The sequence below is a fragment of the Magallana gigas genome, chromosome 2, assembly GCF_963853765.1.
Source record: "Magallana gigas chromosome 2, xbMagGiga1.1, whole genome shotgun sequence".
Lineage (NCBI taxonomy): Eukaryota > Metazoa > Mollusca > Bivalvia > Ostreida > Ostreidae > Magallana > Magallana gigas.
The window spans coordinates 48,069,852-48,086,577 of NC_088854.1; the positions used below are offsets into that span (position 1 = coordinate 48,069,852).

Consider the following 16,726-nt stretch of genomic DNA (forward strand, 5'->3'; position numbering starts at 1 on the left):
TCGGACATTTGTGAATCTCTATTCGGACTTCTTCCCATATCATCCGAAATTGATAAAAGAAAACTTTTTTTCGGTCGATTATGTGATCTAGACACAAAAACCCTTACCAAACAGATATTTCTACATCGACTGTTTTCCTACCTACAATCCCCCTGACGCAAACAACTTGGCTTTATTCACGACATCATTGCTCTCATGCTTAAGTACAATCTCCTTCAATACATCACAGTTTATCTTCAAGTTGGCTATTTTCCCCCGAAACTTCTATGGAAAAAATCCGTAAAAGAAGCAGTAACGAACTCTCATATTGACTCAAGACGCCATCGGATGTTTTCTGACCCCGATTTTTACCTTTTCAGTAAGATAAACGCAGGAAGACCACCTTCTGCTATATGGAAAATCCCATCCAATGTTTTCGAAATAGAACTCTGTAAATTTATTGTTAAATTATGGACACTTCCGAAATTTCACCGGAAATTTGTCTTATGTGCAGCAACTATTTTACCAACGTCTTTGAGCATATCTCCACCGTTTGTCCAGGGATGTCTGCATTCCGAGAAGCTTGGTGGGATACAGTTATCGAAAACTTCGACATCTCTCTTAGTGCTGAACTCAGTGGTCTCTGTACACGTGACCTCTACCTCTTTTTGCTCGGGTCGAGACTTATCTCCAACATTACAGCTAACTTTGATTTACGCACCTTGCACATCCTCAACTTCCGCTTCTTGAGGGACACCGCAGCATGGTACAACCGATACCTGTGTTCTATTCAAAACACGACGTAAAATACCTGTACAATAGTCAAGATACTTTTCTACACTGTGCACATTGTTATAGCTGTAGGTTGCTATTAGAATTATTAGCACGTTTGCATCGGCTATAATTTTAAAATATCTACATCTACCGAGTATAATTCCCCCTACTGTATTTCTTTCGGAAACTTTTTTTGATTCATATCTCTGTAGAGACTGACAGGAGGGAATTAAAATCTATCCGCCCGTTTATTACAAAACGAAATTCCCACAAGGATTATAAGTGAATCTCAGGACAGATCATGAAAACTAATATGACGGCAAAAAGTTAGCACCAGACTTAATTTACAGATCGTCGGAAACCTGTTGAAAATTTTCGTTCATATGAACAATTTATGCTCTGTCCCGATTGGCTCCTTTATACTTTCGAGGAGGAAATCTCACCAATGCTTTCTTAACACAAAATCGTCCTTTTCATACTCCCAAAACTGATAGGTGAATTAATGAACAAGATAAATATTCATAAAAACATGATAAGTTCAATGAGATGGCACACAGTCAGTAAGCGTATGCGAGACTGGCCGAGAGTTACCGACAATGAAATCTACAGAGGGTGCGATCAAAAACTATTAAGGCATGAGAAAATAGAATATTCTATAGAAACAAAGGAATGATTATAGGGTGAAAAGCATCATATTGAAAGCACCCTTGACTCGATAATTTTAAAGCCTTTTCGGCAACTTTGTACTTGCCTAGAGAAGAGCTAAATATTAAAGAAACTACAAATTATACTTAATTGTGTAGCAATGCGCGAAAAAGGTTTTGCGACACTTAGTTTCATATATGAATCTAAATCTTAATTGAACTTTCGATTCAATCAGCATTCCGAAAAGTGTATTACTATAAGAACAATTTCGGATATTCAGAAAAAAAAGTTCTGACACAAACACAAGAAATTGTCAGGATTTGAAATGGGGAAACAGTTTTCAAAAAACCAGTAATTCAGAGGGTAAAAATTGTAAGCACGTGCTCATCGTGTTTAATGTAGCTAAGTCACCGGACTGACTATGGCACAAAATACGAGTAGTTATATTAAAATGAAATTATATATTTACAGTGAATTGGGTTTCAAATGAGCTGCAAAACGAAATTTAAGTCGGTTTAGAAAACACGATAATAGCGACCATTGGAGATAAATAAATAGAAAAAATATCGCATACCTCCATATATCGTTTTGTTTTCTAAACTACTCGTTACCTCCATACCCACATGAGCCACCAAAGAGAATATCTTGTGTTCCTGCAGACCACATATGTTTGATACACGTTTGCCGAAAAATAGGCGGGGTAGGAAGAATAACTAACATAACCTTAAACAAATTAAAAAGTAAATTTAAAAAAAAAAAATGTTTCGTTTCAATATATACTTGTTTGCACAATAGTTTGAGATGTCGTAGAATGAACAACATTTTTATTGGCTGCTGAAAATTATTGTCACTTCACAATGACTTTCACGTTTGTTGTGGATACGGATACATTCCATTCCCGCAAGAAGTTCGCTTTAGGCTACAGCAAAACTTTGAGGAAAGTTTTAGATTTCGAAGTCGAAGAAGATGACATCAACATCGGATAAAATGGTAATATATCGTACAATATTCTTTTTTAAAAAATAATCTTTTTTGCCAACTGTTTCTTGCAAAAGATTAGGCAAAGATGTTATATATAAGCTAGCGGCGATATGAACTACAATTGCTCTTCTGGCATGTTCAAGAGCGCTTTACGGAATATTTTAGCAAAATGTTCTTTAAAAAGAACCCAATTTACATATGACTATAATTTGTCATTTTAAAAAAAGTACAAAACTAATAGTTCTATGTTGCAACTTTTTGATATTTTCCTCAATGACATACTGATATTCGTTAACAAAAATTTTGCATAAAGCGTAAGATGCCATTTATTAATATAACATTATTAACAATATAATCAATATAATCAATTCTCGTTTAAGTTGAATTTAAAGAGGACATTTTTCTTTCAGATCACTGGAGAATGAACAATTTTTTAATTAATGTAAAAGAAATATAGAATACTAGTCTTTCTAGTTATCATTTTGCTTAATACATTAACGATCAACTTTTAAACACAAAATGCAGGCGTCAATATTTTATCTTATTTCAGAGCATAGACGATTTAGACCTCAAAGAGTGCTGCCGATCAACTAAGAGGTTGGCGGTATCCCCTCGTGGGGTGGCACGACTGGGGCTGGGGACAAGGTTAGGACATTTACAAGACTGTCATTGTGTTCAATGTCAAGAAACTGTCCAGGATGTTTAATACTTTGAGTCTTAGAGTTTAAGATTAACAATATAGGGTTAACAATATAGGGCAAGTACATTACATTCCTCACCATCCAATTAAAAAGGATTCAAGTACAACACCAATTCGAATAGTCTATGACTGCAGTTGTAAACTATATGGAAGCCTTAGCCTAAACGACTGCCTTGAATCTCATTCTCCACAACTCAATGAAATTCCAATGATTTTGACAAGATTTCGGGCTAAACAATATGCTGTGTAAACCGACATTGAAAAGGCCTTCCTACAGATCAAACTTCATCAAAAAAGACCGGGACATGACCAGATTTTTTTAGTTGGCAGATTATACAAATCCAGATGCTGGGATTTCTACGTTTAGATTCAAGGTAGTATCATTTGGAGTAACTTATTCACCATTTATTCTCAACAAAACATTGGAGACACATTTTGAAAGAAATCCACGTGAAACTCAAAGAGCACTGTCCAAATCATTGTATGTAGACAATGTTTTAACCAGTTTTGAGAATGAAAATTCACTTTTTGAATTTTATGAAAAATCAAGAGTTCTTCTAGCAGAGGCTGGATTCAATTTGAAAAGCTGGAAGTTGAATAACAAGAGATTGTGTTAGGAAGATGAGGAAGAGGTACTGGACAGTGATGACACTAATGACAGTGTAAAGATTTTAGGATTGATATTGGATCCAAAAACAGACCAGATTTCCTTTCCAACACTAGACTTGGACTTCAATAGGAAATTTACAACAAAGAGAGAAGTACTCAGCCAATCATCCAAGATCTTCGACCCACTAGGAATGTTGAGTCCCATCACTATCAAAGCCAAACTACTAATGCAGGATATTTGGCAAGATAATGTTACCTGCGAAGAAAGACTTCCAGGAAGTTACCAGGAGAAATGTTTTGAGCTCGCTGAGGAACTTGAGAATTGTTATCTACTACAATACCAAGATATATATGTGCAGATTCAGCTGTAGATCATATGGTTCCTAATTTACACATATTCACAGATGCCAGCAAGAGTGCTTACCGAGCCTGTGCATATCTTGAGACAAAAAATACCTCACGACTAATTATGGCAAAAAACCGAGTCGCACCTATCAAACCTACAACCTTGCCTCGTCTTGAGTTAATGGGAGAAGTAGTTGGAGCCAAATTAGTCAAGTACCTGAATGGCATATTGAACGTGAAATCAACAACCTTATAATGTGACAGTCAAATTGTCCTTCATTGGCTTCATTCCAAAAAGTCAATGAATCAATTCATTACCAATAGAAAAGCATTGATTGAATAATCGACGGAAGAACATACATGGAAATACATTCCAACTGACTTCAATTCCGCAGATCTTGAGACAAGGGGAATTTCCTACAAACAATTTAAAGATAACACCTTTTGGATGAATGGTCCTACATGGTTAACAGAACCATCCAAATACCCCTAGTGGGAAATCTCAAGGACGTCTACTTTGACAACTTGCACAGACAATGAAAATCAGAAAGTTGAACCAGAGAATATCATCATTCATGGAGTCAGCAACATCATAAACAAATCAAAGTTCAGCAATCTACAAAAACTAATCAGAGTCACATTTTATGTTCTGAGATTCTTAAAAGTCTGCAAATCATTCATTGAAAACAACCGTCAAGAAAGGAAAAGTTATGTTAAACAACCTCAACTAGATGAAATAAACGAAGCAACAATGCTCTGGATCAAAGATGTATAACAAACGAATTTTAAAGAGAGATGACTGCCATGAACGGAGGTTAACAACAGAGATCTCTACAGAAACAGCTAAAACTTTATCGAGACGAAAAAAGACTAATACGTTGTAAAGGTAGAATTGACAATTCTTTACAGGACTCAGCAAAATATCCTGTCTTGCTACCCAAGAAACACAGATTTACCAACTTGGTAATAATGGATATCCACAAAAGAAGTTTACACTCAGGATGCTCACAAACCATCACAGAAATTCGTCAGTCATTTTGGATACCTGCCATTAGACAGAGTGTTAACCATGTACTAAGGAAATGCATTCCATGCAAGAAGAAAGTTGGACAACCATTTCAATTACCAGATCTACCACCACTTCCTAAGGACCGTGTATCAGTCTGCATACCTTTTTCATCTGCTGGAGTAGATTATGCAGGACCCCATAATGTCAAAGTAAATAGACAGACAAAAAAGATGTACATATGTCTGTTCATATATGCAACAATCAGAGCAGTTTATTTAGAACTTGTTCCAGATCTGTCAACTGAAACATTTGTGTTAGCATTCAGGAGGTTTATCATCAACAAAGGAATGCCACACACCATATACTCAGACAACGGAACAACATTTTACCTGCCCAGCGTACAATCATGGAGGAATCCGGTTTGAATATTAACTGGAAGTTTATACCAAAAGGTGCACCATGGCATGGAGGTTTTTGGGAACGCCTAATCAGGATAACAATAAACAACTCTGAGGAAAATCCTTGGAAAAGCATTAGTGAGTGAGCCAACCCTTCGTACTATACTCAGTGAAACAGAAGCCACAATTAATGACCGTCCTCTTACATATATCTCTTCGGATATCAATGACCCTCAACCATTGACACCATCTGTTCTACTCAATGGACGCCGAGCATTTCCAAAATACTTTTGTGGCCCGGGGAAAGATCATGAACCGGTTGACAGAGTCCTTCATTCGAAAACAGAATTTCCTTGCCAATTTACACCAACGATGGAAACACGAATATCTTACAAGTCTACGGGAATACCATCTAATTGTGGGAACAACGTCCAGACTTTAAAAGTTGGAGATGTCGTCCAAATTTATGACACCAGCCCAAGAGTGAATTGGAGACTAATATTTTAAAATTACAGAACTTGCAGAAGGCAGAGATCCCTTGTCTCGTTCAGCAACAATAAGAACTAGTAATGGTCGTGTAACTTCAATACCCTTATCAAAATAATATCCACTTGAATTGTAATTTGGAACATTAACCGTGTGTGTGTGTGTGTGTGTGTGTATGTATATATATATATATATATATATATATATATATATATATATATATATATATATATATATATATATATAAACGAAATCAAGAACTATTTTGGTATTTTTCCTATTACCGTTGAGGGAAAAGAGGGTAGGTCTTTACAAACTTATTCATTACTCGACGATGGAGCAGACAAGACCTTGTGTGATGAAAGCTTTCTTAGTGCCCTGGATATTCCGAGCAAGCATGTGTCATACGAAATGTCAACAATAACGTCCAGACACAGTACAAATGTTAGCAAGGAAGTCAACTTAGACGTAAAACCTATGGGTGGTGATCATGTGATACCACTGCAAAGAGTTTGGTCCATCAAAAAACTTCAGTATCTGCACGCTTAACCGCGAGGAAAGCCGATTTGAGTCCTTTCCCCTACTTGTCAGATCTCAACATCCCACAGATTGAGACAGATGATGTGATGATATTGATTGGTACAGACAATCCTATCGCTTACATTCCGCTCCAAGTGCGTGGTGGCGATGTAAACCAACCATACGCAATCCGTAATCACTTGGGATTGATAGTTCGTGGACCAGCGCACATAGACACACGGAGAAACTTGACCAACATAAAATTCGAGAACGCAGAGGAAGTACTCCTTCAAAAACACCTTGAGAGACTCTGGAACACTGATTTTGATGATAAAATATCGAGCAACAAAACCAGTATGTATATTGAAGATAAACGAGCTCTCGCCATTATGGAATCTACAGTTATTTCATGAGGATGGTCACTATAAGCTCGGGCTACCTTGGAGAGATAAGAATGCAAGTATACCAAACAATCTTCCTCTTGCACATTCAAGATTACAAAATCTACGTAAAAAGCTGATACGCAATCCAAATCTACACGAAATGTATTAGTACAGTTAATGACCCTATCGAGAAGGGATACGCCACAGAAGTCACCAACAGTGAGATGAATACAAATTGTGTGTGTTATCTATCTCACCATCCTGTGATTAACGAGCACAAACCTGGCAAATTACGTGACGTATTTGACTGCGCAGCCACATATCAAGGCAGATCTCTTAACAGCGAACTGTTACAGGGATTAGATTTGATGAACAGTTTGGTCGGTGTACTTCTACGATTTAGGAAGGACAAAATCGGCATTGCAGCAGACATAGAAGCAATGTTCCGACAAGTAATGGACTGGACTGAATGCCTTAAGGTTTCTTTGGTGGCCTAATGGTAACTTAAATCAAGATCCTAAATGGTAGCAGATGAAAGTACATCTCTTTGGAGCCACATCTTCCCCAACCTGTACTGTATTTGCTTTGAGATGCAGAGCTACAGATAACTCAGATAAGTTTGAGAGAGAAGTAAATCAACAGTTAGAAAAAAATTCTATGTTGATGACTTATTGAACAACAGAGTATTCCACGCTTGGAACTATCAGGAGCTGTAGTTGCTTGTCGCCTGTATCGAATGATAGCAGAGGAACTAGAAATTCAATTTACACAGGCTTACTTCAGGACAGATTCTACAATTGTCTTGGGGTATATAAGGAACGAATCACGTCGTTTCAAGACCTTTGTTGGAAATCGTCTCAGTGAGATTCATTGGAGGACAACTCCTGATTAGTGGCATGATGTCGGTTCTACATCAAACCCGGCTGATGTAGCTTCAAGAGGCATCACTGCATGCGATACTGAAAAATTGCAGTTTTGGTTGAAGGGACCTAATTTCTTGTTTCAAGACCCAACCCAGTGGCCTTGAAGCGTCAAACAAAGTCCTAGATATTGCTGAAAATGACGCCGAGGTCAAGAAAGAAATCGCAGTATATACAACAACTGTTGGTTATATTGAAAGACTTATTGAATATTACTCGGATTGGACCAAACTTAGACGAGCAGTCGCATGGATGATTAAGTTCAAGGCCTATTGAAGACAACAGTATTTGAAACATCCCATCTCATGTGCCGAAGGAGAACTGTCTCTCAAAGAGATGAGAGAAGCTACAGAAGTGTGCAGTGTTGTTCCTTTACAGAAGAGCTTGAAAATATGAGGAAGGGGAGATCTATCAAAATTTATAGTCGTATTGCAACCTTAAACCCTACACTAGATGATGGTATTATTCGAAAGGACGTCTTCATTTCAATGAATTGAATGCATCTCCCATCATACTGCCGAGCAAACACCATGTTACAAACCTTATTATTCGGTTCTACCACGAGATTCAAGGACATATGGGAAAACAACAAGTGCTTTCTGAAACGCACAAAAAGTTTTGGATAATGAGAGGACTTAGTGATGTTAAAAGAGTCCGTTGGCACTGTGTACCTTGTAAACGTCGACATGGAGAGTTTTGTAAACAACAAATGGCACCTCTACTGAAAGAACAGACAACAGCAGATAAACCTCCATTTACGTTTTTCGGCATAGACTATTTTGGTCCGCTTCTGGTGAAATAACACCGTTCACATGTAAAGAAATATGGTTGCCTATTTTCATGCCTAACAAGTAGAGCAGTGCATTTAGAGGTTGCTCATAGTCTAACAACCGATTCATTTATTGCTGCCTTCCAACGTTTTACCAGTCGACGAGGAGTGCCAGAAAAGGTCTACAGTGATAATAGCACTAACCTTGTAAGTGGTGACCACGAGTTGCGCATAGAAGACGTTTATGCTAGGTTATGGTAGAAACAGGTCCAATTTATAGCTAATGTGTTGAAGGATGGAGTATTTGCCCCCAGCAAGTCAGACAAAGGTGGCAAAGGCCGATGTCTAATATTCAAATAGGTGACATAGTTTTGATAGCTCAAGAAAACGTTCCTAGAGGACAGTAGCCGCTAGGTCGAGTTATGGAAGTAAATGTGTGTAGAGATTGCCTCACTCGAAGTTGCCTAATGAAAACACAAAACGCAGAGCTAGTGTGACCAATAACTAAGCTGTGTTTACTAGAATGTTCAGGTTAACATAATTGTTTGATATTTACAACTGTAGTTGACTTTTTACTCTTTATTTTTTTTAATTGTTGATCGTAGACTAAGTATACTTTTATGGAATTGGTAACTCCATGGTGGGGGGTGTAAGAATTGTTTATTCTTATTTATATGTTTATACGTTTAATAATTGGCGCGTTACATTTTTGGCACAACGTTGCACGTGTTAAAATGACTATGACGTCGGTAACGTTATTGTTTATTTGTATAAGGAGACGTAACTGCTGTTTACTAGTGTCTACAGAGATCAAATTTTGGTAAGAAATTATAATTATTTACTGATGTATATTGTTTGTGTAGATTATTAATCTATAGTACGTAAGCAAGTTTATTGAACACCAATTACAGCTGTGAACCTTTATTTTTTATCTAAATACTTAAAAAGCGGTATTGTTTGTTAATATTTGTTGCGTACATATAAATGTGTATGTGAGTGATTTGTAAAATTGTACTAGTATTTGTAGTCTCTTTCAGAGAATCTTCATGATACATCATATGAATAAAACCAAGTGAAACGATGCACACTCTTGAATTCGATCACATACAACAGATTTATCTTCTTTCAAACACAAAATGCAGGTTTGAATATTTTATCTTATTTCAAAGATTAGACGATTAAAACCTCAAAGAGTGTTGCCGATCAATAAAAAGGTAGGCGCTATCCCCTCGTGGGGAGGGTGCATTGGGGACTGGGGACAAGGTTATGACTTTAACAGTTCTGGCATTATTTTTTCGTCATATTTATACCAACTGAGTGACGATAGATATAATATGTAAAAACTTTTCATCGATTTTTACTTTTTAATAGATCACCCCTCCTGGTCCAAAAAAACCCTTAACCATAGTGCTGACAGATACATTATTTGTACAATGTTGTAAAAATGTACCTCATTTGGCCTACATTCAAAAAAGTTTCGGGAGTAAAATTCATTTTTATGGATAGTATTTTTTTTTTGCTTTTAAACTAATAAAATTTTGGGTTCCAGTGTCCTTGGTGCTTAGCTTTACGCTGTAACATTAAGAATCTTTTACGGTCGCCAAGCTCAATAACTAATCAATTATTGCATTTTCTTAGTCAATTCAGAATAAATTGTGTTTGTTTTTAGATGCAGCCTAAACAGACTCCCAAAATCAAATCAGATCAGAAGACATGCTCTCCTTTAAAGTTGGGTTTGTATTTTATTATCATTTTGTTACAACTCTGAATTTCACAAATTTTCCGAAGGTTGCTTTTACTTTTAATATTTTATTTCACTTCTTTCAGCATTAAGAAGATTAAATTTCGGTGATGTTAAAACAATAGATACTCCGTAAGTTACAAAAATGCTCCTTTTTAAAAACCATTTTACAAACATGTTGTTTTCGTTTAATAAATTAAAATAAAAAAAGATGTTCTCACAGATTAAGAGCATCACAGGGAAGAAGTCGAAAGATCGTGTATATGTAAGCTCAAGATTACTTCCAATCAAAAAGACCAAAAAGCACACCAGGCATTCAACAAAAAAAAACTTTATCAAACATCCAGACCTGAAGACAAAGATCTATCAGATATATGTATAGATTTCTAATGCTGTAAACCACCTTTTATTCTCGACCACTTTATTTTGCAACATCCCGAGGAATTCTGGTTTGTAACCAAGATAAAGGGTATGTGGAAAAGAAATTACCAGAATCATTTGAGTATTCATTCGCGGCGAGAAATATTTGCGACGACAAGACTCGATTTTTTCCAAACCTCGGTAAAATATATCTCGCACGCGAATTAAAGTTGGTTGCTATTGATACAAACATAATTAATTATTGCTTTATATTTTATTGATAGTCAATACCAAATCTTTCTACGATTTTTCTCTGATAATTTCATATATGCTAGTTGTATAGAGAAATTATACAAGATTTTCATTATTCAGATGATACCCTCTTCACCAAATGTAATAGGTCATAGCTCCAGTAAAAAAAAGGAAGAGACAGGATGACGGCATTCAAAAGGCACGGAGTGTCACCGTCGAGTACACGCGAGCAAGTTGTGTACGTGCATTTATCTGCACGGTACTGGGTTTTCGCATGTTATATTGCCCCTGATTAATTTTCAACAGATACTGATAAAAGTACCCAAAACCATACCGACAGTGCCTGTGGCTTCAGAAATTGTACAGCCAACCAAAGACAACAAGAACACCGATAAAGCCGTATGCAAATACTTCTATCACTTGTCAACTATTTTTCAATGAATGTTCAGCCATGTTTTAACTGTATTTCTTTACCATCATTAGTGTGGGAGTACACTTTTTGCATAGGTTTGCTCTTTTAAGGCCCCAGTACAAATCAACGTCTATACAAAGTATATACATGTATAAAATGGGTACTACATAACAATCTCAAATACAGTATGTACCAGTTATTAACTAATCACAAATTGAGTTCTTTATTTTTTATCTAAGCGTTCTCAAAAATGAAGGTAGAAGAAATGTGATATCCCAAAAAAGAAGAAAAGTGTACGAATTCGAAGATGGAATTATTGAAGGACTAATCGCAAAATTTACTCTGCTTGCAATCTAACATTTCCACCTTGTTTGCTTTTGGGTCTAAAATACTGTAAATACATCTAATATTATATTTAACTTGTTCGTTGTTAATTATGCATGAATTAAGATGCTTTCATTTATAAATTGATGCATGTCCTACATGCCAACATCAGCATACATGTCATTTTGTTTTATTTGAAATAAGAAAATGCGGAAGTTGGTATGTGTCAGGTAACAACAACTATGTGGTTACTGCCAAACACTTTCTGGCGGCTGACAAATATTGATATATATATTTACAAAATTAGTAGATGGGCATATAGTATATTAAGCAAGGTGTTTTTTGGATCCAATCAAGTAAAATAAATGGTTTGAGAATGCAACGTTTCGTCACGATTGAGAGCTGTTTAGCGCTAACTGACTTCTATCAGAATTTTGATGCACATATTCCAGTCAACAAGCACTTTTCTTACGACCTTCAGAAAATATCCACCCCTTCTCCGTCCCAAGAAAAAGCGTCGGTCCCGATTTCGTGAATATTTTACTATTCTACAGAATATGAGTGCCTATTCCACAAAAATGGCCAAACGGCTTCTCATATATCTGGTCTGAATTATAACATTGAAATACAATAATACAATAATTCACATAGTAAGACAATGCATAGATACAAGCTGATAAAGTCATATACAATATATATCTAAAGCTGGAAAACTATGTATAGTAAGTTAAATCATCTTTTGTGAAACCGAGTCCAGTAAATCTCTTACTGTCCTACAGTCCTCCAATAAGTTACATGTGGCTGCTCAATAAGTTCCTCCTTATTTGACGACTACATGTGACATTCTGGGGTCCGTTTCACAAAAGTATCTGACTCATGACTACGATCTATCTTGAGACAACATTTTGTCATAAAATCTCATCTACATGTTCCGACTTAACAATAATAAAAGCGTAGAAAATAAAGCAAATGAATGAATTGTTGAACTATTTCACCATGGATCGGGCAATAATTACAAAGCATCGGACAGCTATATGAAGTAGAGATTAAAAATAACAAAATTTTCTGGTTTTAATGCGAAAATACATAGGTTCGGAAAAATAAATCTATTCAGTTAATATTGCTATTCAGATTTATTTTCATATATTTACATTTCCAGCTGTCATTGTCTGTTATAACATTACGAATCAATTTTGAACCCTAAAACCCGATAACTTCATAAAATACGAGTGAGTGACACAAATGGGCGTGTCTTACAGCATAACCGAGACACGGTCTTGGCTGCGCCGCGTAGTTATACATAGCATGTGCTTCATGAAAAAAATAGTGGTTTTAAAAATGTTGTTTTAAAGTATAGACATTGGAAATAATATAAGTATAAGTAATAAGGAATCATTCTTTGAATATAATGTGGTGATAATTTTGGTCGGAGCGTGGTCAAATCTATCATAAAGCCCTTCGGGCTTCATTGGTTTTGACCACGCCCCGACCGAAATAACCACCTCATAATACTCAAAAAATGATTCCTTAAATAAATCCTCGAATCTACAGTCAGAAATTTAGACTAGTGCCTCTGTTTAAAGGAATATCGGTGTTTATTATGAGGGGTTCGATCTTTATCGTGCCAGCACCTACAGGAACTTTGGATTAAAAAGAGAGTATCCATAAAACTCGAATTTCATAATCTGAGGAAAATGTTTATATCAATTATTTTTAAACTTTTATTTTACTGTAAACATTTTAAGTATATCACAAGAAATGGGCACCTAACATATTAATAATTAGAGAAAAAAAGTCATGAAAACTGTTCTATGCATGGTTAATTTGTGTCTGATTCGTGGTGAAATGAATATATGGAGCAAATATGACATTGACATATGCATTAATTGTTGACATTTTTAAGACGTATTTAATCAAATTTTGTTTCAAAACTTACTTCTTTCTAATTATTTAGGTAGAGGGTGCATTTTCACTTATTCACAATCAAATGCACTATTCATTGTATTGGTTTTGTGTAAAATCTAAATCCCTATTGATGATAAAGTTCATTAGTACTAATTCAGGGACAACATCAAAACAACACTAGCGCATGCACATTTATTGCGTGGACCCTGAGGTCCACGCAGAAAATATATAAGCGAGGTTAAACCGGATGCTATGGGGAAAATTCAGCCTGCGCATGAGCTAGCCTGGTTCCTGTGCGTAATGGGTAGCTCAAGGAACCAGGTTAGCACACGTGTATCTGAATCGGGATCAAGATTCCGTGCCATATGTGTGCATAAGTTTAAAGGCGCTGTAATTGTAATGTTGTCGGTAAACAGTACAGAAATGATTGGCATTATGGAGGGTAATCGTGTTCAAAAATCCAGACATGTAAACTTGTAAATCCGAATATGCAATCGTGTTGATGTGTGAGCCTGAGCATGAATATGTGTAATTCTGATCGTGTAACCTATAAAACTCGGGCATAAACACGCACGTACGATTTGACTCAGTTCCTTCGCATGATGCACATTTTGCAACTTTATTGTTTACATTAGTTAATTAAACCTTCAACTTTGCACACTTTCAATCCGTAGTTTCTGCATTTGTAACTTCAGGCTCGGCAATAGCACATCTGACATGAGACAAATTGACAAATGTAAAGTCTACAAGTTTGTCGAAATTTGACATGACCTTATATGGAAACAGTGACGTCACTGATAGAAAAAGGCTAGCTACAGGTAAAGGCATGCCGTAATCGCCGGAATCAGTCTGGGCGGACTCCGAAAACGGCGTAAACTCCGAAAACGGAGTATTTGGCACCGTCATGCATTGCGATTTTCTCAACTTCCGTTTTGTAGCTAATGTAAATAATGGAGAGTTACCTCCCTTTCTCGTAAAAAACGTGATTGAAAAATAGATTAAAATCATTCAGGAGCGTGTAAAAAAAATGGTAACGACTCAGATATTGTTAATTTTAAAATTATACCTCAAAAGAAATGTGGAAATGTTTCGGTAAACATGGGAATAGGGACGGAATAAATCAAAAAAAAATATTAGGTAAGCCTATAATCATATTATCTCTGGATAACAACATCATATAGAGTATTATTTTTCGGAAAATTAAATTATGAGATTGTTGTACATTTAATCAAGAGAATGTATAAAAGATGCGAGTAAAGAATTCGATCGGCTTCAGATATCCTCTTAGAACTGAAAAAAATTACATTTATTGACTTTGTTTGAATACACGTGTATAAAGACATATACGCATTTTTATTCATAGGCGTCTGAACCGGGAGGGGGGGCTAGGGGGGGGGACTTACCATGTAAGGAGATGAAGATTTAAATGTTGCACTCATGTAAGTATTTAAGCCTTTAATAAAGGTGATGTTTTTATTAAAAATATGACTGATTACGATGTATACAAGGTTTTAAGAAGTGTCGACTGGGCGAGTCATCGCGTGATCAAAGGAAAGGTGTAATGACTACAAACGGGATATCAAACTCACAGTAATAGTTCATTTCACACCCTAGCACATAAATAATTTTCAGTATTAGTGAAATCATGGAAAAACATTAATTTATTCACTTTTATTGACATCGTCATCGTAAACAGAATTGACCAACTTTGACAGCAAATAAAATTTGATTTGCCCAACGAACGTATATTTTTGCCAAATACATTCTCTTGAAACATGTCTTATAAAGCATGTAAACGTATTTTCAGACCTGCATATGAATAATCCGCTTTGCACGATCAATTTTCCTGAGTGCCCTGTTTCACGTAAAAATGTGATATTTTGATTAACTGCGCATGCGCCGAACTCCTTTTTCGGAGTATTTTTACTTTTGAGAAATCACTTCCGTTTACTCCGTTTTCGGAGTCCACCCAGACTGCTTACCCCCCCCCCCCCCCCCCCCCCCCCCACTTTTTTGCCAAGTTAGACCTAACCATTAGGAACATAGCAACAGGGAGGATTCAACCCCCCCACCCTACTTTTTCCTTGCAACAAACAAAATTGTTCCTTAAAAGACCTTAAAGAGAATGAATTATTAATACAATATGTAGTTTATTGAAAATTAGAGTCATAGTAGGTATACTAGCACACAACCCCCCCCCCCCCCCACCACCACCACCACCACGGATTAGGAATTTCATGATTTGGGGGGAAAAAATTGGACAAGTAAGATTGGAGTTATTGGTATACCCTCCCCCACGGATTAGAATTTTCATGATGATGGGAATTCTTGTCAATATTTTTTATGATTAGTTTAGCCCCCCCCCCCTTCAATTTGCTTCCGACGCCACTGTTATTAGAGTACATGGAACAAATTGTTAAAGTATAGGCCTCGGCTGAATTAAGAAAATATCTCCAAATGCATCCTTATCGCTACCAAAAAGTTGCGAGAAATGCGACAAACAAGACCCCCTCCCCCCCCCCCCCCACGCGAAAAATTACACGGGGTCCGTCAGCTGAGTTACAAAGTTATCGTGAAATTAAAATGTGTATAAATTATTTTAAGAATTGTTTCTTTGCATTGTCGGCAATATATAGGGAAAAAAGCCTATCATGAAGGTAAAAATTGACATTTTTAAAAAATTATTTTAAGCAATTATTACGGGATTGAGTATGACGTCCTGAATGTCGGTTCAATACAGACTCACTTTGTGAAGTTGGCTGATAAAAATTTTCTGGAGAGCTAGTTTAATACAGCTTTACAGCCACTTGTGAACTAGCTGCAGGTCTGTAGCTCCCTGTTTAAAAATACAGATGGACGATCTTTGAGCTACAGTGCCTCCCATTGTAAAACTTCAATTTACGGCGCACAAAAAATATGCGATAGTTTTTTTTATTATTATTGAAGATTGTGTTATTATTTATCTTTCACTTACACAACAACAAAAAGTATAAATACACGTAAAGTAACATAAATTTTTCCGCGAATTTTACCAAATCATTGCAGGTCGTTTATTCTAACTAATTCAGAAAAATAACAAGAGTAAAAATGTGGTACTCTATATGCAATGTTTTTGCCCCAAAATGACGAAATTCAACAGCGGATATTTTTATAAATTATCAGAAATCAAAATCCTAGCAATTTGCATACTTCTGATATATACGTATAAATGATCT

At 36.1% G+C, this 16,726-nt stretch overlaps 1 long non-coding RNA gene across 4 annotated transcripts; it reads left to right on the top strand.

Annotated features, from left to right (window-relative positions):
* The first annotated feature begins 8,109 nt into the window (after window positions 1-8,109).
* Window positions 8,110-11,696, top strand: LOC105329850 (uncharacterized). 4 transcript variants are annotated; one of them, XR_010711257.1, is made up of 5 exons: window positions 8,110-9,659; window positions 10,187-10,250; window positions 10,345-10,390; window positions 10,482-11,269; window positions 11,522-11,696. It is a non-coding gene; the product is annotated as an uncharacterized lncRNA (long non-coding RNA). The 4 variants fall into 4 exon arrangements; XR_010711254.1 differs by having other exon boundaries at window positions 10,482-10,727; window positions 10,991-11,696; XR_010711255.1 differs by having other exon boundaries at window positions 8,110-9,337; window positions 9,555-9,659; window positions 10,482-11,696.
* The last annotated feature ends 5,030 nt before the right edge of the window (window positions 11,697-16,726 follow it).